A 20066-nucleotide genomic window follows, 5' to 3' on the forward strand; every position below is an offset into this window, starting at 1 on the left:
GTAAATTCACCTGTCCTGGAGGAGTTTATTGATGAATTTTCCTATTCTTTTTTTTTTCTTTTTTTTTTTTTTTGTAAAATGTGATTCTATAAGTAATTTATTTCTTCTTCTGTTATCCTGAAAAATTTATATTTTTATAAATATTCATCCATTTTAATTATATTGTCAGACTTCCTGGAATAAGTTGGGCAAAATAGTTGATAGCTTAGATTTCTTTCTCTGCTTATTCATATCATTTGATAATTTATTAACTAGATAACTATTCTTAATCTTATAAATTTGATACAGTTCTTGCAGTATTTTAGGAATGAGACCTTTATCAGGAAAAAAAAATGCTGCAAAGCTTTTCCTCAGTTTCCTGCTCCTCTTCTAATTTTAATTTTATTGATTTTATCTTTAAAATGTCATGTAATCAAAAATGTACATTTTTGCCTCCTGTTAATCTCTTTATCTCTTATGTAGTCATGAATTTTTTCTTCCATGATTTTTATTTTTTCTTATACTTTTTTTATTGACAATACATATGCATGGGTAATTTTTCAACACTGGCCCTTGCAAAAACTTCTGTTCCAACTTTTCCCCTTGTTCCCTCTACCCTCTTCCCTAGATGGCAGATAATCCCATACATGTTAAATATGTTAAAGTATAGTTAAATACAGCATATGTACATATATGTATGTAGTGATCTTGTCCATGTAAGTCTCTCCATGCCTTTCTGTAATTCATCCTGCTGGTCATATATTATAGAACAATAATATTCCGTAACATTCATACACCACATTTTATTCAGCCATTCTCCAATTGGTGGGCATCCATTCAATTTCCACTTTCTAACCACTACGAAAAGGGCTGCCACAAACATTTTTGCACATACAGGTCCTTTCCCTTTTTCAATATCTCTTTAGGATATAAGATCAGTAGTAACACTGATGGATCAAACGGTTTGTACAGCTAGATAACTTTTTAGTATAGTTCCAAATTGCTCTCCAGAATGGTTGGATTATTTTACAACTCCAGCAACAATGCATCAGTGTCCCAGTTTACCCACCAACATTCATTTTTATCTTTTCCTGTCTTCTTAGCTAATTTGAGAGGAGTGTTCTACATTTTTTGTAAGATTTTTAGTTACAAATTTTTTCTCTTTCCCTTCTTTACTTCTCCCCCCCTTTCAAAGACAGTAAGCAAATGGTATACATTTACATGTATAATCATTTAAATATATTTTCTTATTAGTCATATACAAAAGAAAAATCAGAATAAAAGGGAAAACAATGAGAAAAAATAGTAAACAAAAACAGTAAAATGTTTATACTTTAATCTATATTGTTCTATAAAAAATAATGAGCATGTTGATTTCAAAAAAATCCTGGAAAAATTTATGAATTCATGCTAAATGAAGTGAAAAGAACCAGAACACTGTATACAGTAACAGCAAGATTATGTGAGAATCAACTATGATAGACTTAGCTCTTCTCAGCAATAGTCATCCAAGACAATATAGACTTGAGTTAGAAAATGCCATCCACATTACCAAAATGTTTAATGATTATGACTTTATAGTATTATTTGAGGTCATTTATTGCTAGGTATTCCTCTTCATACTTTTCCACTTAATTCTTTTTATATTTTAGATCTATTTTCTCTTTCCAGAAAATTTTTCTTATTATTTCTCATTCATTGGTAATTTTGGTAAGAGAAGCTTTGGCACTTAAGACAGTGTCTGGAACCTAACTGATGTTTAATCAATTTTTGTTGAATTGATTTAACATGGTTGTTGAGATCAGAAGCAGATTGCATCTAAAAGAGAAGAAAAGAAGCTCAATAATGAATGAGAAAAAAATGTGAAATACAATGCAAGTAGTACCATTTATATTTTGCAATTGAGAATAGTCATAGAAGTGAAATGAATTTTTAAGAGTAACAAAACTACTAAGTGACAGAACATGTTTTCAGAGGTTTATCTTTTGACGCCCAAATTCACTACACTTTCCACCATAATTCTTTGAATTGCTATGGATCAGAAATTTATGAAAAGAGGGAAGGAAAGAGGAGAACTCTATACATACTTTTAACATGGATCAGTAGAACAAATGCTATGGTCAAAAGTTGACTATATCCAGCATATTTAATTGTGGTACAGAAATTAACATTAAACAAGTAGGATCATAAGATTTAGAGCTTAAAACTTTAGGATGTATACAGACCAGCCCTTTCATTATTTATCTATTCATTAGTTAATTAATTCATTATTTATTTGCTCATTCATTTATTCTTTTATTTAAGAAGTGCATCTCATTCTGCATTTTAAGTCTATTACATCTCTGGCAAGAGCAAAATGATGTGATTAATCTTTAGTCTTCTAAACCAATGTTTTTTTTTTTTTTAATGAATTAAACAAAGTGTAAAATCTTTCAGAGATTTTTCTCTATGAAATCATTGCATAAACTAATCTTCTGAAACCTCCAAATTTTTATTTCACTGCATTATTTCACATTTTCACATTTTCCAGTAAACATTTCCATTTTTGCATATCTTATAGCACAATAAATTCTAATGTCTCAAATTTCTTTAGCCCTTCCCAAATAGGTGATCATCAGCCCCTGTTTTCCAATTTTATCCAACATGGAAAGACCTACTTTAAGTACTTTTGTGCACATAAATTCTTTACCTCTTTGCTTAATCATTTTAATGTTCAAGTCTAGCAGCATTCTTTGGTCAAAAGTTATTCATAGCTCAATAATTTTTTGGGGGGATAATTCCAAATTCCTTTCCAGAATGTAATCCATTCATTTTAGCAATGAAAATGGATGAGGAAAATAGCTTGGTGAAGCTAGACAGTTACCCAAATAAGATTTAGTAGAAGGAGAAATCATTTGGTCTCTGAAGAAAGTGTCTAAATTAAAATTGGAAAAAATACATTTTTTTTAAACTTCACTGAAATTCGATCAAAAAAAAATAAATTTTAAACATGGAAATCCTATAATAAATATTAGATTAAATGTAATTTAAAAGATCTCTTACTAAGAGTAGCTAATATTATTTTAAGTGTGGTTTTAGGACTGATAGATTTCTAGCGACTATTTTTTTTACTGATATGAGAATGCCAGTAACATAGACTTTCTGATTTACATAAAAGCCACATACCAGAAAATGGCCAGGTTGACTGAGGCCAGACAAAGTAATGAAGAATTAGCTAGTAATGAAAAAATAGACAATTTGATAAATTTATATATAGACACACTATTTATAGAATATGCTTTTATGTTGCATCAAAATTAAATTGCCCTTTAAAAATAAAGTGTGAGGACTATGGGAGAATCACACTAGGCTATCTCCAAACTCTCCATTTAATAGAATAGATTTAAAAACAACAGTACCAAGCTCTACAGTCACCCATTTTATAAAAGTAGTTTGTCTACAGCAGCCTTAAATTGCCTTATTTCACAGTTTACTCTCTTTACCCTGCTGGATTGATCTCTTGGAGGCTCTAGGGGAATAGGCTTTTGAATTTAAGAATTTTAACTGTTACTCTCACATAACTCTCTACCTCTTTTTTATAATTTATCATTTGGGAGAGGAATATTTGTGTATATGTACCGTGTGTGTGTGTGTGTGTGTGTGTGTGTGTGTGTGTATGTGTGTGTGTGTGTGTGTGTGTGTGTGTACGAAGATCTTTACAGGGTATTGTCATTTCACAAAATCATTTTAAGCCTTATCCCCAGTGACTCTTAAGGGATAACAAGCTACTCTTGATGTTAGTCTCTAGGCAGAAACCTGGCAAAACCCTGATAGTGTGTGATTCAGAAGGCTTATAGCAACTCCTTTTTATTGCAAGAGCTTTGACCATAATGTAGCAAAAAAGAAGTTAGAGTAAAACAAAAGAAAATCAGCAACTATTAGGTCCTGTGCCGTAGGCAAATCACAGGAGTCTAAAATTCTACAATATCCCATTCGGTGCATTCTCTGATATCTCTTACAGTTCTTGGATGAAGAACCTGCCTAAAGAATCAGGTGTTTTCATTGCATGAAGTTATTCTACTCATTTACTCACTAGGAAAATAGGATTTAGAGCTAGAATAGACCTTAAAGATCAGTTAGTCCACAAGCCTCACAGTATTGATGGGAGTCTTGCAGAGTTTAAATGTTTTGCCCAAAGTTTTATTGGAAGGAAATCTAAGAATTGAAACACAGCCCCAGGTTCTGTACTCTCTGAATACTGTACTGTCTCCCTTATATTGTATTATCTTTCATTGACTCAATGGTTCATTCATCCGTATTTACTGAAGCTGCTGTTATTTGCAGATTATCCCTTAGGTATTTCTGGTTATGGTAATAACTAACAATATGTTATGTCAAATTTTCCAAAGTGTTTTATTATTTTTTTTCTAATTTGATATTCAAAGCAAGTACAACACTTATTTTCATCTTCCAAGTGAGGAAAATGAGGCTGAGGAAGGTTAAATGGCTTGTCCACAGATGGTTTGTATTAAGAAATGGATTTGAACTCAGTTTTTTTTATTCTAAATCTGTTTCACTTGCCAATATCATATTTAATTGTCTGTCACAAAATGAGTGACAAAATATGTACTTTAAAAGGATTTACATTTTTCAAGAGGAATAATGATAATAATGATCATAACTGACCTATATTACACATTCAATATGTATTTTATTATATGACTTAAGATTTATAAAAGTTTTTATGAATACACATTTAATTTTGATTCTTATAAATTTCCTGTGAAGATAAAATACTTTAGATATTGCTTCCATTTTAAAGATGAGAAGACTGAGGTTAAGATTTGACCAAATTTGGTTGCAAAAACATGTCAATAGTTGACAGTAAACAAAAATTTTTCCTGAGTTGAAATAGAGCACTTTTCTGGAAAGATGGCATTAATTATATCCTCTGGTTTATTTGTAAACATTGGTGTGAGTATTTATGAACCATAACTTTGACTAGAAGTGGATCTATGAAAAGCTGAAGACTGGGATTGTTTTCTAAAAGCCCTTTGTATATGACAGTAGATTCAGGTACTATATTAATAATAGTTCACATTTTTATATTCTGTTATAGTTTATAAACTTTTTTTCAGAAAATATGATATAGATAATTGTTATTATCTTTGTGTTATATTGTCTTTATTTTACAAATAAGAAGCCTGAAGATCAGAGTATATAAGTAATTTTACCAGTTCATATAACTGGTAAAATCCTAAACTTCTTGACTCAGTGCTCTTTCTACAATTTCATTCTGATAGATAATGAAACAAAGGCAAAGTGGATTACTTAAATCAATAAAATATTCAACTGAGATAGGAGAGCATCTATTGTTTTTCCATATATATAGTGTTTCCAAATGATCCAATGTAGTGATGATCTTGGGGTTTACCATCCAGAGGTAATAAAAATCTGAAATAGCAGGGTGATGGTAAGGAATGGAGAAGTGGTAGACACAAAATATAAACAGAACTTGCATGCTGATGGGATTTTTTGATTAAAAAAAAAAGATAGGGCAGAGGTAACTGAGGTATCATACTTCAATATCAAGACCATAGTCTGGCATTGTGAAGAATCTCCAACTAGCTAAATAAATCAATAATGACATTAGATAATGCTGCCTTCACTGACCAGCATTGTACCATGCCCTAAACTATGACTGTGAGGAATGTTGCTGTTAAAATAGAGAAAGGTCTCAGTAATCACTGAGGCCATTCAATCTCACTAGACCAAGCCATTCATATGCTTTTTGACTACCATGGAAATTCAGACAATTTTCCTCTGGAAAAATCATATAAGTTTCTGGTTTATAACTATAGTTGTAACTATCATATAGCTGTCTGATGGTAGCACTAAATACTGTCCCTCTTTGTTAAGGAATTCATATACCTTTCCTGTAATAGATGAGATTATGATATTAAGAAAGCCTTTCTAAAGTAGTTTCAATGGTGTCCCTTCCCTTCCCTTCCCTTCCCTTCCCTTCCCTTCCCTTCCCTTCCTTTCCCTTTCCTTTTCCTTTCCTTCCCTTCCCTTCCCTTCCCTTCCTTTCCCTTCATTTCTTTTTCTTAATCATTGACTTCACTTAGGGTGATGGAGATGCCAACTAAAACTTTGATGTTCTTCCAATTCCAACAATAAATTTGGCAATAAAAAAATAGAAAAAAAATTTTAAAGAATATTAATTGGCCAATTCTTTGTATGACCAATTTTCCCTAGTTGTTACTAGGTTTTAATCTATGTAAAACTATTAAATAAGGAGTTCTTTGAGTAAATTCCCCTATTATACTTAGTGAAAATTGCAGTGCACTTGAGAACATGATCTTATGTTTCTAATTCTAGTTAGCTGAGGTCACGTGATCCTCTATTATTCCTTCAAAGTTTTTATGTATTATTTTACAGGATCACAGAGTTAGAAGAAAACTTAGAGACAATCTAGGCCAAATCCTTTTTTTTTTTTTTTTTTTTTTAACAAATAAGGAAATTGATATTCAAGGAAGTTAAGCCAGTCATGTCAAACACATGGCCAACAGTCATAATGGGGCCAACATGAACATATATTAAATATAATTGAGAACTATTTAAATACACGTAAAATACATTAATATATTTTAAAAGTATGTGTGGATTCATGGCCCTATTTCTATTTGAATTTGACACCATTGGGTTAAACAGCTTAAATTGTGTATGGCTGTATGCCAGTAAGTACGCAAAACAGGATTCAAATCCAAGTTTTCTTGAGCCTTAGTCAAGTGCTTTATCTGGCATGCCACAATATCTCATAGGTAAATACATACATAGAGATCTCTCTTTATTTTCTTAATAAATAATACAAAAAAATGAACATTTCCAGATAGAAAGGAACGTATCTCTTTTCATATGACTTTAAGAATATCTTATTTAAAAGTTCAATAAATTCAACTTTATATTTGGGTTATTTTATACTTTTAGATATATACTGAATCTATATAAGACAATTCTATTAAGTAGCATTTTATATACCTTGAGATTAGAAGGCCATATGGTTAAAAAAAATACCAAAAAAGAACCTCTCTAAAAAAAATCCTCTAGGTGACAGTTTTACAAGTCTGAATGTTAGTAAATACTGGTTGTAAAATCAGCACATTAAATAAGTTTTCCACATTGAGAAGCTTCCTGTTAAGGAAGATGGCTAGGTGTGTTCACATTTTATTTGAATTTATACTGGGTTATATATCCCACTAAATGAAATATGGAACAAATTAGGAACTTTAAAAAGGATTATAAAATGACTCAGAATTTTAGGGTTCTGTATTAAATTTTATTTAGGACAAGAAGTGAAGTCCTAAATTACAGACAATTGGGTCCTATCATTGAGATATATGTACCTGGGTTACTTTTTCCGCAAGCAGTTTGAAAGTACAGTTAATAAAATTAGCCTAACACAAGAAAGAATGCACTGTATTAGGGTTTTTCAAATGTCCCTACAATTGTGGGTGCCTTCATTTTTTAACTGGAAAAGTATTCTTCTCATTTTAAGGTCCTTAACAATGCTAATTATGAGTTATTAAGTCTACTGAAAATGAAATAGAAAAATAAAAGAATAATAGAAATGTTAAATATATTTTTACTCTCATGGAAGTCTTTTTTAAGAAAATTAAATATATTTTTTACGAAAGGAAATTAATACATAGTTGTAAAATATTAACAACTAGTATTCAATATAGTCTTCAGCAAAAGCTTACATTTAAAGCAATTATTGGTAATTTTTCCTGTGCAAATATAGTTTGTTCTAGCTGACTGTTATTCTTCTCATTTGAGCAGTCTTTAGGACTATTTAAGCATCATTTTTCAGTTACCTCCACTTTTGGTCATGCTTCTAATTATTCATGCTTTTTTCATGCTGAGGTGAAAGGAAATACAGAGGAAATTCAAATATATTCATTATGATAATCTTGACAGCATTGATAGAATGTCTGTCATGGAAGGTTTTGAATTAAATATTTAGAATATGTTTTGGTTCTGTTTTCAAAAACAAGTTCCTTTCTCAAGGCTAAACCACTCCCTAAAAACATGAATAATTACATATCTAGCTTTCTTTTTCCTTCAGTCTGAAATAGTGAAGTCACTTGCCTACATTTGCCACTGTCAACTTGGAGCGAAAAGAAATAGGGACACAAAATCAGTGAAAGTGTGAATCAAGCAGCAACTTAGTGTAGTTAGTCCTTCCAATGGTGACAAGTATCTTTCAGTGGTAAGACTAACCCATCCAATGTTGTCAAACATAATGTAAACCAAGGGTGTCCAGCATTCGGAGCATGTCTATGAAGGAGTTTATATTGATTAGCATTATTGACTTCTGTAGAATTTTTTCTAGTTTTCTATAACTGTCTTTGCTGTTTTAGTTTTATCTTATGTCAGACAGCTTGATTTTTAATGTAATGATTATATAAGAGGAGAAAAGCTTTGTTGAAAGAATCCAACAACTTGTGCTTCTCAAATTCTGTTTCTTGAAAAGATTCAAGGTAATTTGCATGAATGGACACTAGTTTAAAATGTTGAAGCTCAAGCTCAGAGAAACTCTGAGAGGTTCTGACTTTTTAGGAGTACAATGGGTATTTCTACAAGTGAGAAGGAAATTGCAGAAGACTTTCCTAAAGACCTTATTCTCTTGGTTTTATAATTTAGAGGAGGGATTCTTAGCCTTTTCTTGTATCATGAACCACTTTATCAGTCTGAACCAAGCATGCTAAGTTCCCCCCCTCTTTCTTTATACACACACACACACACACATATATATATATATATATATATATATATATATATATATATATATATATATATATATATATATATATATATATATATGTAGATAGAAAATAAATATGCATACATACATATATATGTGCACATGCATATATTGCACATATGTATATAATATATACATAATTCACATATACGATATGAAATATGTGTATAATATGTATTAGTGTATATAAATATAAATACATAAACATGTATCCACATCTATGTGTATAACTTTTTTAATCTATGTAATTTATTTTGATCCTCACAATAACTCTGTGTATTAGGTGCAACTAGGAGTACCATTTTTTTTAAATGAAGAAAATAATGCAAACAGAAGAGCTAAAGCTGGTACAATTTTACTGTTGCCATTTTATGGAGGAAAATACTTTTTTTTTCTCCTCTCATGTTTGTCTTTCTATACTAGAAAATTCATCTGGTATAATAAAAACATACGATCCATATCTGAAGAGTCATTCTATTGAAGTGTTTCACATAGTGCCAAATACAGAGTAAAGAAAGTTTATTGATTAACTGATTTGTTGTGAACATCTTCAAAATACAAAACATTTCCAATTTGCCAGGAAATATATAAATATCTATCCTAAACATTAAGAAACTAAAAACTTGTAAGAAGATTTTGTTTTATGGGATGGACTTGAGGAAAGAGAATTTGAGGGAAAAAATTACATTGAAAGATAAAGATTGAAAAAACAGGGGTAGGGCTCTCAGTTTTAGACAGTGATAATTCCTATATAGATATGTCCAGTAGAACTATATACACGAGTTTATCAGATAAATAATAACTGAAGCTTAAAAGAACCTGATGAAAACTTGGACTTATTCCTTTAAACAAAAAACCCTTTTACTATCCTGTAAGGGTTCTTACTGTTTTAGGGTTCATCTGGTCAGGAGAGTACAGTTGTCCAAGGGCACAAATTAAGATGTTTTCACTAGCCTGAGGCTTGTGGCTTAAGCAGTCTCACAGTAAAGAAAGTAACTCAGACAGCCCAAGGGTTCATTGGAATTGGAACAGAGTAGAGCCTGAACTGTATTGAAACCTGAAGAGCCATAGAAAAGTGTTATAGGAAGATATACTCAAACAGCAGAGGGAGGTGTAGAAGGACAAAAAAATCAAAATCCCAGGGCACAGGACTGTGGGAGATTTCCTCATGAAGACTGAGTAAACATGGGGCAGCTAGGTGGTACAATGGATAGAGCACTAGCCTGGAAGTCAGGAGGACCTGAGTTCAAATCTGGCCTCAGATACTTAACCACTTCCTAGCTGTGTGGCCATGTGACCCTGGACAAGTCACTTAACCCCAATTGCCTCAGGGAAAAAAAACAAACAAACAAAAACAAACAAACAAACAAAAAAACAACCCTAAGCAAACATAAAGAATATTGTAGTCATGGATCATGGCCACACTAATGTTAAGTATCAGTGATAGGGCTAGGTTTATGGCATTTGCACTTCCAGTCCTATTCCAAATATATTCTATCTCTAAAAGATATAGAAATTAAACTCAATCCTTTTCCCATCTCAACACATGCATTTTATAGTAATTTATTCTTTCATCTACTTATGTATGTGGCAAATCATGTCCATTGGTATATTTTATACCTATGAACATAATTCTATTAAGTTGTTGTTGTTTTTTTTCCTGATTATTTACTTTAACATATGGTTCTAATTAAACTTAGTCTTTTACAGGTTCTGCCTAGTCTGTTAATAGAAGAATACTACAGAAAGGGTTGTAACCATCATACATTATCTCAAGGAGTTTTTCATGAATAGTCTCTTTAGGTGAGGGCAGGCTCATACTTATTTTTCAGTCTATGTCTTCCTCAGAAAGAAGTATCTTTCTGCTTTTGTATCACTTTAACAGAATAAGACATAAGATAAATATTTAATTATTACTTCCTCTAGCCTTAAGCAACATTTTGAAATAGATGAACATTTTCTCCCATCTTTATCTCCCTTTTTCTGTCTCTGTTCCTATCTGTTATCTTTTCTCTATCACTATCTAATATGCTATTCTTCTCTTACCAAGAATATTATTTATGAGAAATCAGAATTTATTTTCCCAGCCTAACAATAATTCATGAGACTTATTTTGACACGGTGAGTGGAAAGGTGGCCTTGAAGTGAGGAAACTTGGGCTTTAGTGTTTGCTGGATACATATGGCCCTGGACAGATCACATTAACTTTCCAAGTCACTCTTCTAAATAAAGTGTTTAAAGTCTTTAGTGTTTAAAAAGAAAGAAAGAAAAAAAAAGAAAAAGAAAAGAAAAAGTCGCTAATGCTTTATTACTAAATGAAATGAAATCATAGGGTCAATCTTAAAAAAAAAGAAAGAAAAAGAAAAAAAATGTCATAGAACAACACAGCATTTACAACTTTGTAACATGTTTTTCTTTCTTTCTTTTACTTTTTGGTGGCTAGGATGGTAATATGTGCAGATTTTGAAGCCAAATATAATTTGCAACCTTTTAAAAATTTTGCACATAGTTTGTAATCATATATTTAAAAGATTTCTATAGTATTCTGTATGACACACTGAAGAACAAAGTGAACTCATACTTCTTTTCCCCCCACACTGTCTTCTGTTGTTTGAAATGGTTTAATGCTTAATACAGCCACCATTCTCAAAATATATTGCCAAGTTGATTCCTGCCCCACTAGGCATAGGATGGTGTTGTCAGAATAGCTCTACATTATGCATCAAGGAAGCATTTGCTGCTCTGCTTTGCAGATTTATCTAAAAGTAACTGAAGGAATTAATAGTACAGTATATGTGCTGGTAGAAAAAGTGTATTATCAGTTTGTTTTGTTCTTTTTACACTAGCATCCCATCTGTATTATGCGATTTAAAATTGTTAATGCAAAGTAAGATAATTTAACAAATATATTTTAAAATGCTAAAATTTAAATGTTAATATATATATATATATATATATATATATATATATATATATATATACTGTACCTATCTCAATAGGGTTAGCTAGAAATCCAGACTATCTACAACAATTTGGTTCATATTACCACTTTTTCCTTTCTTACCCTTTCTACTATGAGAAATAATGGTTTTAATCTTTCCCTTTCAAAGGCTGTAATTTCTCTGTCTCTGTGTCTCTGTCTCTGCAACTCTCTGTATCTCTATTTTTCTCTCTTTCTCTGTCTCTGTGTCTCTCTGTGTCTCTGTCTCTCTGTCTCTTGCTCTCTCTCTCTCTCACACACACCCCAACCAAAATTTTAGAAAGAAAAGGTTATCTATCTATATCTATTCATCTATTCATTAATTAATTTATTTGTTTGTTCATTTGTTTTTATTTATTTATTTATTTAGAGGGGAACTCTGGAGTCCCTAGAGGGTAAAGGCACACAAATAGGAAGTATGGGATGGGACTATTTCAGGCATTTGAATTTCTAGTTCATTCCAGTGCTCATCCTCTGAGAAACTGATAAATTAATTTTCATTAAGGTATTTATGAACTAATGGCTTATATGTTATTCAGGTAATATCTGAATTTTAGTACTGCCTTTTCATTAAATGTGGTGTCTATGCATATAGTCAGACCTTTCTGAAATATATGTATATATATATATACATATATATGTATATATATATGTATATATATATATATATACATATATATGTATATATATACATATATATATATATTATGTAAAATTGAGGGTTTATTTTTACGGTAAATGATTGAAGATAGAGTGCTAGAGTCCAATCCTGCCTCAGACACTTACTAGTGATCTGACATTGAACATTCTCAACCTCAAAGTCTTTATTTTTTAATTTAGCATAATAATAGCACCTACTCAGAATTGTTATGAAAATTAATGAAATAACATGTAAGGGAACATGCTATATAAATGCCAGTTATGATTATTATTATTATTATTAAAATGCTAATAGGTAGCTTTATAGCTCAGTTTAAATTTTGCAAAGCTTTTCCAAATAATGTTTTACCTCACAGTTCTAGGAGGTAAGTGCTATTTTTATTTCCATTTTAAAGTTCAGGAAACTTAGGCAGACTGAGGTTAGGCATATAGCTAATGTATACAGAGAGCTAGCATTTATAAAGTACTTACTAACAGCCAGGCATTGTGCTAAGTGCTTTACTATTATTATCTCATTTGATCCTTACAACAATCCAGGAAGGTAAATACTATCATTGTGCCTATTTTATTATGAGGAAATTGAAGCAAATACAAGTTAAGTTAAGTAACTTACCCAGAGTCACGTAGGGTATAAGTACCTCAGGTTAGATTTGAACTCAGAACTTGTTAACTCTAAGTACACTGCTCTATTCAATGTGTATATTGTTATTATATACTTATAATAATTATTTTTAGAAATCTAGAATAATTTTTTTATACTTAAAGTCTAACTTTGAGATATTTATGTCTCAAATATGTTCCTTTGAGTTTTTTCAATGAACTCATCATGTAAAAAAATATTTTTCTTTTGTGATTTTAAAAGTTACCATGGCAACATATCCACCTCTTGATACTTTGCTTGGAAAAAAGTGTCATTTTTTAGACAAATATGAGGTTAGAGAATCTAGATTTTTTTTTAATTTGTTAGTATAATGGCATATATAAGTAATAATTAAATATCTAAATATAGATTTAGATTATGTTATTAATATAGTGCTAGGCCTGGTGTCAGAAAGATGTGAGTTAAAATCCAGATAGAGAATTCCTAGATTTGTCAACCTGGACAAGTTGTGTTAGGGTCATTGTGGGAATAAACCTTAAATCACTATATAACTATTAACAAGTATTACTATGAATGCTTAGTGAATGAATGAATGAATGAATATAATGAATGAGCTGCACCTAATATTATACATCATTTGTGTGTATGTGTGGTTGTTGTTGAGATGGCATGGTCAAATGGAACTAATTTAATTTCTTCTTTAATTTGTAGTTAAACTTTTTTACTCTTGTAAATGTGGTAATTTCAAACTCCATTAATGAAACACTTTAAAAAGAAATAACTGTTTTTGAGGGGTATCTGTGAAGAAGTTGAGAAGCATCTTGAATTTCTGGCAATTCAACAGATCTTTGCCTGAGACACAGCTTGGAGCGGTTAGATGAATTATCAAGAAACATCTGATTTACAGATCACCCAAAGGATATATTAGTACAGACAACAACAGCTGTGGCTACAATAGTAGCAACAAAGCAAACTCATTTCTTACAGCAGCTGAATTTAGTTATGACAAATAACCTCTTGAATTTGCTACCACCTTTACCTCCTAAACCAAAGACCATCATCTTGCTTCTCACCTGAAAAACAGCTCAGTATCCAGAAGGAAAGATCCATTATTATCATGTTATCATAAGACACACTCAAAGGGATCATCCTCTTTGGAAAAGCCCAGGAGATGAGAACAACCATGAACATGCGAGATTTGGGAACACCAATTTATGTTCAAAAGTCTTTCAAAAAATCTCTAAACTGCTGAAACTTCACCTCAAATGAATTGGCCAAATAAAATGTTCAGGAAAGAGAAGTTCCAGGTCATGTTGAAGTTATTGAATCCTCATCAGAAATATGACTTCAAACTGGGGAGATAAATCTCAACAGAAGACTTCAGACATCAAGCCTTATCATCTAGGAACTCACAGTTGTGACTTTTGTTATTCTTCTACTTACTCTCCCCCTCTTCTCTTCCTCTATTCCTCCTTCCTCCTTCTTCCTTTTCATCCTTTCCCATTTTTCTTTTTTCCCTTTAACTTTTTGTCTTTTCTCCTTTCCTTTTCCTCTTTTCCTTGTTTCTTTCCTTTTTTTTCTTTTACATCTCTTTTTCTGTTTTCTTTCCCCCCTTTCTCCTTTTCCCTTGTCACCCTTTCACCCTTCCTCTTTTCTTTCTTCAGTCTTCCCTCCCTCTCCTTCCCCTTTCCCCTCCTCTTTCCTTTCCTTCCCTCAATAGTATATACTTAAATATGGCTTTTGTTTCTGCCTCTTGGTAGATAAATAAAAGAGGATGGGGAATAGAAATTTCAAAAGGAATATAGCTAATGTGCTAAAAAATAAAGTGTTTTACAGGGTGATATCTCCTACCACAACTGCTAAACTTAAAGTTGATAAAAGATAAATAGATCTGCAGGACTTTTGAGGCTGAGTTACCAGGGTAAGTCCTAGAGCTCTTGCAAGACACAGAAATGTTTGTAATATAGTCTAAAATGTTGGTTTACAAAAATTAACATTTCTAGTCAAAGTTAGTGAGAAGTATTAAGATTATAATAATTTTGAGAGGAAAAATTAGAGATTGGAGATATAGCTGTCAATTTTAGTTTATTTATTTGAAAAAGAATGGAGAGGAATAAACTGATTTAATGATTTTCTAATGTTATCTTAACTGTTTTCATAGAGATACATTTGTAGTGTATTATCCCCTAAGAAAAATTAGCGAAACATATGATGCATGGTCACTGAAATTGCTCCACATGGTTTTAATTTTTTAAACACAAACATGCATAATACATAGATATAGATATGTAAAATGGGATTTGAATTGCACAAAATGTATATAATCTGGCATTTTGAAATTCATAAATATTAAGATTATTAAAGCAATAAGAAAAGTTAACCTTATGTTTGAAAGGATGTCATAACCAAAGCATTTATAAGCTAGTCAGCTATCACAATTCACATCCCCATAGGGTACCAGACACTTAGAGTATCCAGTAATTTTTTCCTGTGTTAATACAATTTGTTTTTCCTCCTTCTTAAAAATTATTTTCTTTGCTCCTTTTAATTTTTCTTCCTTCCTTATTTTTCTCTTTCCTCCTCCTTCTCCTCTTCTCCTCCTCCTTGTCTTCTTCTTTTCCTCCTCTTCCTCATCCTCATCCTTCTTCTTTTTCAAATAAGGCCTAAACAAAATTTTGGCAGAACTAATATATGACAGGTTATATTGAAGACATCCTGAACAAAACTACAATCTTTAATTATAATTAACTATCACAAATTATATGAAATAGTATTAAGTTATTGAAGTAGTGCTATAGAATACTTCTCAAAACCCTTGAAATAAGTTGTCCAAATGGAAGAGAGTATATTCTAGAATTTTTTGACCACAGTCATTGCTACATAAAAATGTTTTTATGGTGAAGAGAGAACTCTGGACTAGAAAACATTATTCCCACCTCACCCTTGTAGCTATGTGACTCAGGTAGTAAGTAAAATAGTTACTTTAGATCCCCAAATTTGCTATCTTTAAAATAAAAGTAGATGGATTTTCCAAAGTTCTTTATCTAGAGTCCATGATCTTGTACTGTGATAATGTTGATCACTGTATTTCAGTATTATTGTTTTTCTTTGCAAAACTATACAATTTTTGTTTTTTCATTCATTCATTTACTTTTGCATTTAAAAGCATTATTTTGGGAAAGGAAGGAATATGAGTATTTGCTAAGCTTCTATTATAAGCCAGGTACTGTGCTAAAGTATCTATAAGCAAACACATACACAGGTACACACACACTCACGCTAAAAATTGCTGTTGAACTTCAGGTACATTTATTAAACATCATATGAACAAACAAATAGAAAACCCTCAGACTAAGTGAGTAGCAAGTAAAATGAGACATTTATTGAGGATCAAAGAATTGCAATTCAGGACAATGTGTAATCTTTTGGAACAGAGATGCTTGACTATAATTACAGTGTAAGTTCTATACTCTGGTGGTGAGTCTAGGTAGATCAATAGAATAGTAGGTTTCTGCTGGATATTAGTATAGAACTTGTCTATAAAAATAACAGACTAAATTATTTTTAATTTATTATTTATTTAGTCATTTGGTGGAGTCTTTGAAATATTGGGTTTGAGAGGGGAGGCAGTCTACATGATAGAACACTCAAACTGCAGGAAGGGATAGATTACAAAAAGAATGTTGCACAAATGTTTTTGAAACACTTTCTGCCTAGAGATAGGAGAGTGAAAAACTGCTGGTTAAAGGACCGTAGGAGCCCAGAGTTTCCCAGGGGTGGACAATTTTATGCCTTGAATGATATGCATATTTGAGGAAAATGAGTGTGGTAGAACAGTGCTTAGAGGAAATTCCTTTCCAGATAATTATTTTAATTTTCCAATGTATTTACCCATATAGACAGTTTTCAATGTCCATTGAAATGTAATCTTTCCCTCCATATATTGTCCTAATCAATTAATGGGAGAAACCTTGTAGTATCTCATTCTAACAATTTAATTGAAATACTTGGACTAAACTTGAAAGACTATCATGGTTAATATTTTTTATAAAATTTCCTTTCTTTTATGTCTATCTACTTATCTTTGATATATATATATGCACATATATGTATCATATATGTATTTATAATATACAATTATTGATTTATAGTTATCTCTGCATACACACACATAGATGTATATTCCAGTGATGAACAAGTATTGAAATGTCATTTATTTTTATTATTCATTTATATAACAAACTAATAAATTAAATGTGTTAAAAAATAAAGAATGGGGAGAGTAAGATGGTTAATGCCAAATATAATTGAAAATTTAATAATTTACTATATTTAAAAACTCTACTTTTCTAAAATTATTTATTATTCCCTTTTATATTGATACTAGCTAAATATTGTTTTATTTATAAATATGCACTGTGATGTTATATCTCCATGCCTTGCTCAAGAGTTATTTGTTTTTCCTACTTAAGGTTTCCCTTTTGATTTTTTACTTGTAGAATTCTAGCTCAAACTTTTAAAAGTCATAACTTGAATGATACTTCATTAAAAAGCATTTCCTCATCCTCCCATATCATCTTGGAAATGACTTTGCCGTTTTACACCTCACATAGAACTTAGTTTTGTAATATATCTCACATTATTTTAAACAATAATATAGATTGTTTATCATCTCTGTTGTTCTGGAAATATTAGAGAACATTATTATTAATCATTGTTATTAGAATGGAAATAATTTTAGAGAAATTATTTTTTTCTAATCTTTTTATTTCCCTCTAGTATTCCCAAGATAATACTCTGTGAGCACTAGAAAAGTAATAAGTATTTATTTGTTCTCTTATATTTTTTGTCACTGAAAATATATTTCCTACAGAATTAGCAATCTTGACTGTGAATGGGAACGGGAATGGGATAAATTTTCCCATAAAAGAAGCAGTTAAAAGACTTAATTAAAAGCTAGAATACTACAATATGTTGTATATATGAAACACATTTGAAACAGAGATACATAAATAGTAAAGGTAAAAAGCTATAGCAGAATATATTATGTTTCAGTTGAAGTAGAAAAAAGCAAGGATAATGATCCTGATCTCAGATCAAGCAAAAGCAAAGCAGGTCTATTTAAAAGAGATAAAGAAGGAAATTAATAAGTATTTCTAATCGTGGGGTGTTGGGGGTGGTTAAGCTTTCCTTCAGCTCTCCCCTCTGAACAGGAACCTCAAACTAAGAGCTCCCCCTTCCTAAAAATGCATGCATCCAGAAACTTTCCTGCCTTGCTGCTTCTGCACTCAGCCACTGCTGGTTAATTTTCATTCAGGGCTGCATCTCTGCAGCACAGCTGGGTCTGGAATTTCTAATAAGCTGAGGTTCACTCAGTTTTCCCAAACTCAAACCCTGAGTAGGCAAACAGGATGTGAAAGTCTCAGTGGTTCCTGCTGACACTCTAGTCACACCTACCAAGTTCCAGGGTTCCTACTTGATGTCTCTGGGGAGCTAACCCAGAGGTATTTGCACTTCAGACAGTTTAATCCCCAGCCAAGGTCTTTCTTCAGATCTTCTTGGGTTGTATCAGAAGAACCTCTGTTCTGTGCCAAATCTTCTTGATTTTTCACTAGTCTATTATCCTATTTGTGGGGGAAATCTGGAGATCTTGAAATTTACCAACCTATTACACCATCTTCCCAGAATCCTCCTCCTAGTATAAGTTTTTCTATCCCCATTCAATATTTTCCAAAACTAACCAGCAAAGAAGAACCAACATTGAAACATATTATAGTAACAGGGAAGATCAACATTCATCTTCAGAGGAGGATACTTTAATTAAAAAAAAAAAAAGAAAAAGCTTTTACCCCAAAAGTAGCATGAAATGGCTCCCTGACCAGAAGAATTTTAAAAAAAAATTAAAAATCAAATGAAAGACATTGGAAAAACTAAAAAAAAAAAAAAAAATGAAAGGAATGTATCTTTGTGAAATAAAACTTACATGTAAGAAAGGGTTAGGAAAAAATAAACTAAAAATTATATGTTCCAATATATATGTTCCAAATATCATCTTATCCTATAGAATAAGTGGATCAAACAACAAATCACAAAAACAATCCATAATTTCATCCAAGAAAATATCAATGAGAAAATCTACCAAAACTTAAGGGATGCAGCCAAAACCAGTTTTTAGGGAAAATTGTATATCTCTAGATGATTAGATAAATAAAATTGAGAAAGAGAATATCAAAGGAGATACTAATAAAAATGAAAATAAAAGAAACTATTGACCTAATTAATAAAACTAAGAGCTGGTTACATATATATATATATATATATATATATATATATATATATATATATATATATATTCAAAAATCTAACAAAATAGAAAAACCTTTGGTTAACTTAATTAGAAAAAGAAAGAAGAAAACAAATTACTAGTTCCAAAAATGAAAAGGGTAATCTTACCACCAATGAAGAAGAATGTACAATGTTCTCTTGGTACTTTTTATCTCACTTTGTGTCATTTCATGGAAGTCTTTCCATCCTGAAATTATCCTGATCATAATCTCTTTTAGCACAATAGTATTTCATCATAATCATTTATGACAATATATTCAAACATTCCCGAATTGATAGGCATCCTTAAAATATTCACATCTTTGCCACCACAAAAAAATCAACAGTAACTATTTTTGTATATATACATTTTGTTAATTTTTCTTTAACTCCTTTGGGATAGACACCTAGTGATAGTATTACTGATTCAAAGGATTTACAGTTTTCCTTTTTTGGGCATAGCTACAAATTGTTCCTCAGAGTGGTTAAACCAGTTCAAAATTCCAATATGTATATATTTTTCATATATTCTCCATAATTTGTCATTTTCCCCCTTTTTTATCATATTAGCCTATCTGATAGGTACAAATTAGTATTTTAGAGTTGTTTTAATTTTATTCTTGTAACCAATACTGATTAAGAATTTCTTCTTCTGGAAAATATATGTTGATTCTTTGACAATTTAACAATTTATTCTTATAAATCTGTCTTAAATC

The sequence above is a fragment of the Sminthopsis crassicaudata genome, chromosome 4, assembly GCF_048593235.1.
Source record: "Sminthopsis crassicaudata isolate SCR6 chromosome 4, ASM4859323v1, whole genome shotgun sequence".
NCBI lineage: Eukaryota > Metazoa > Chordata > Mammalia > Dasyuromorphia > Dasyuridae > Sminthopsis > Sminthopsis crassicaudata.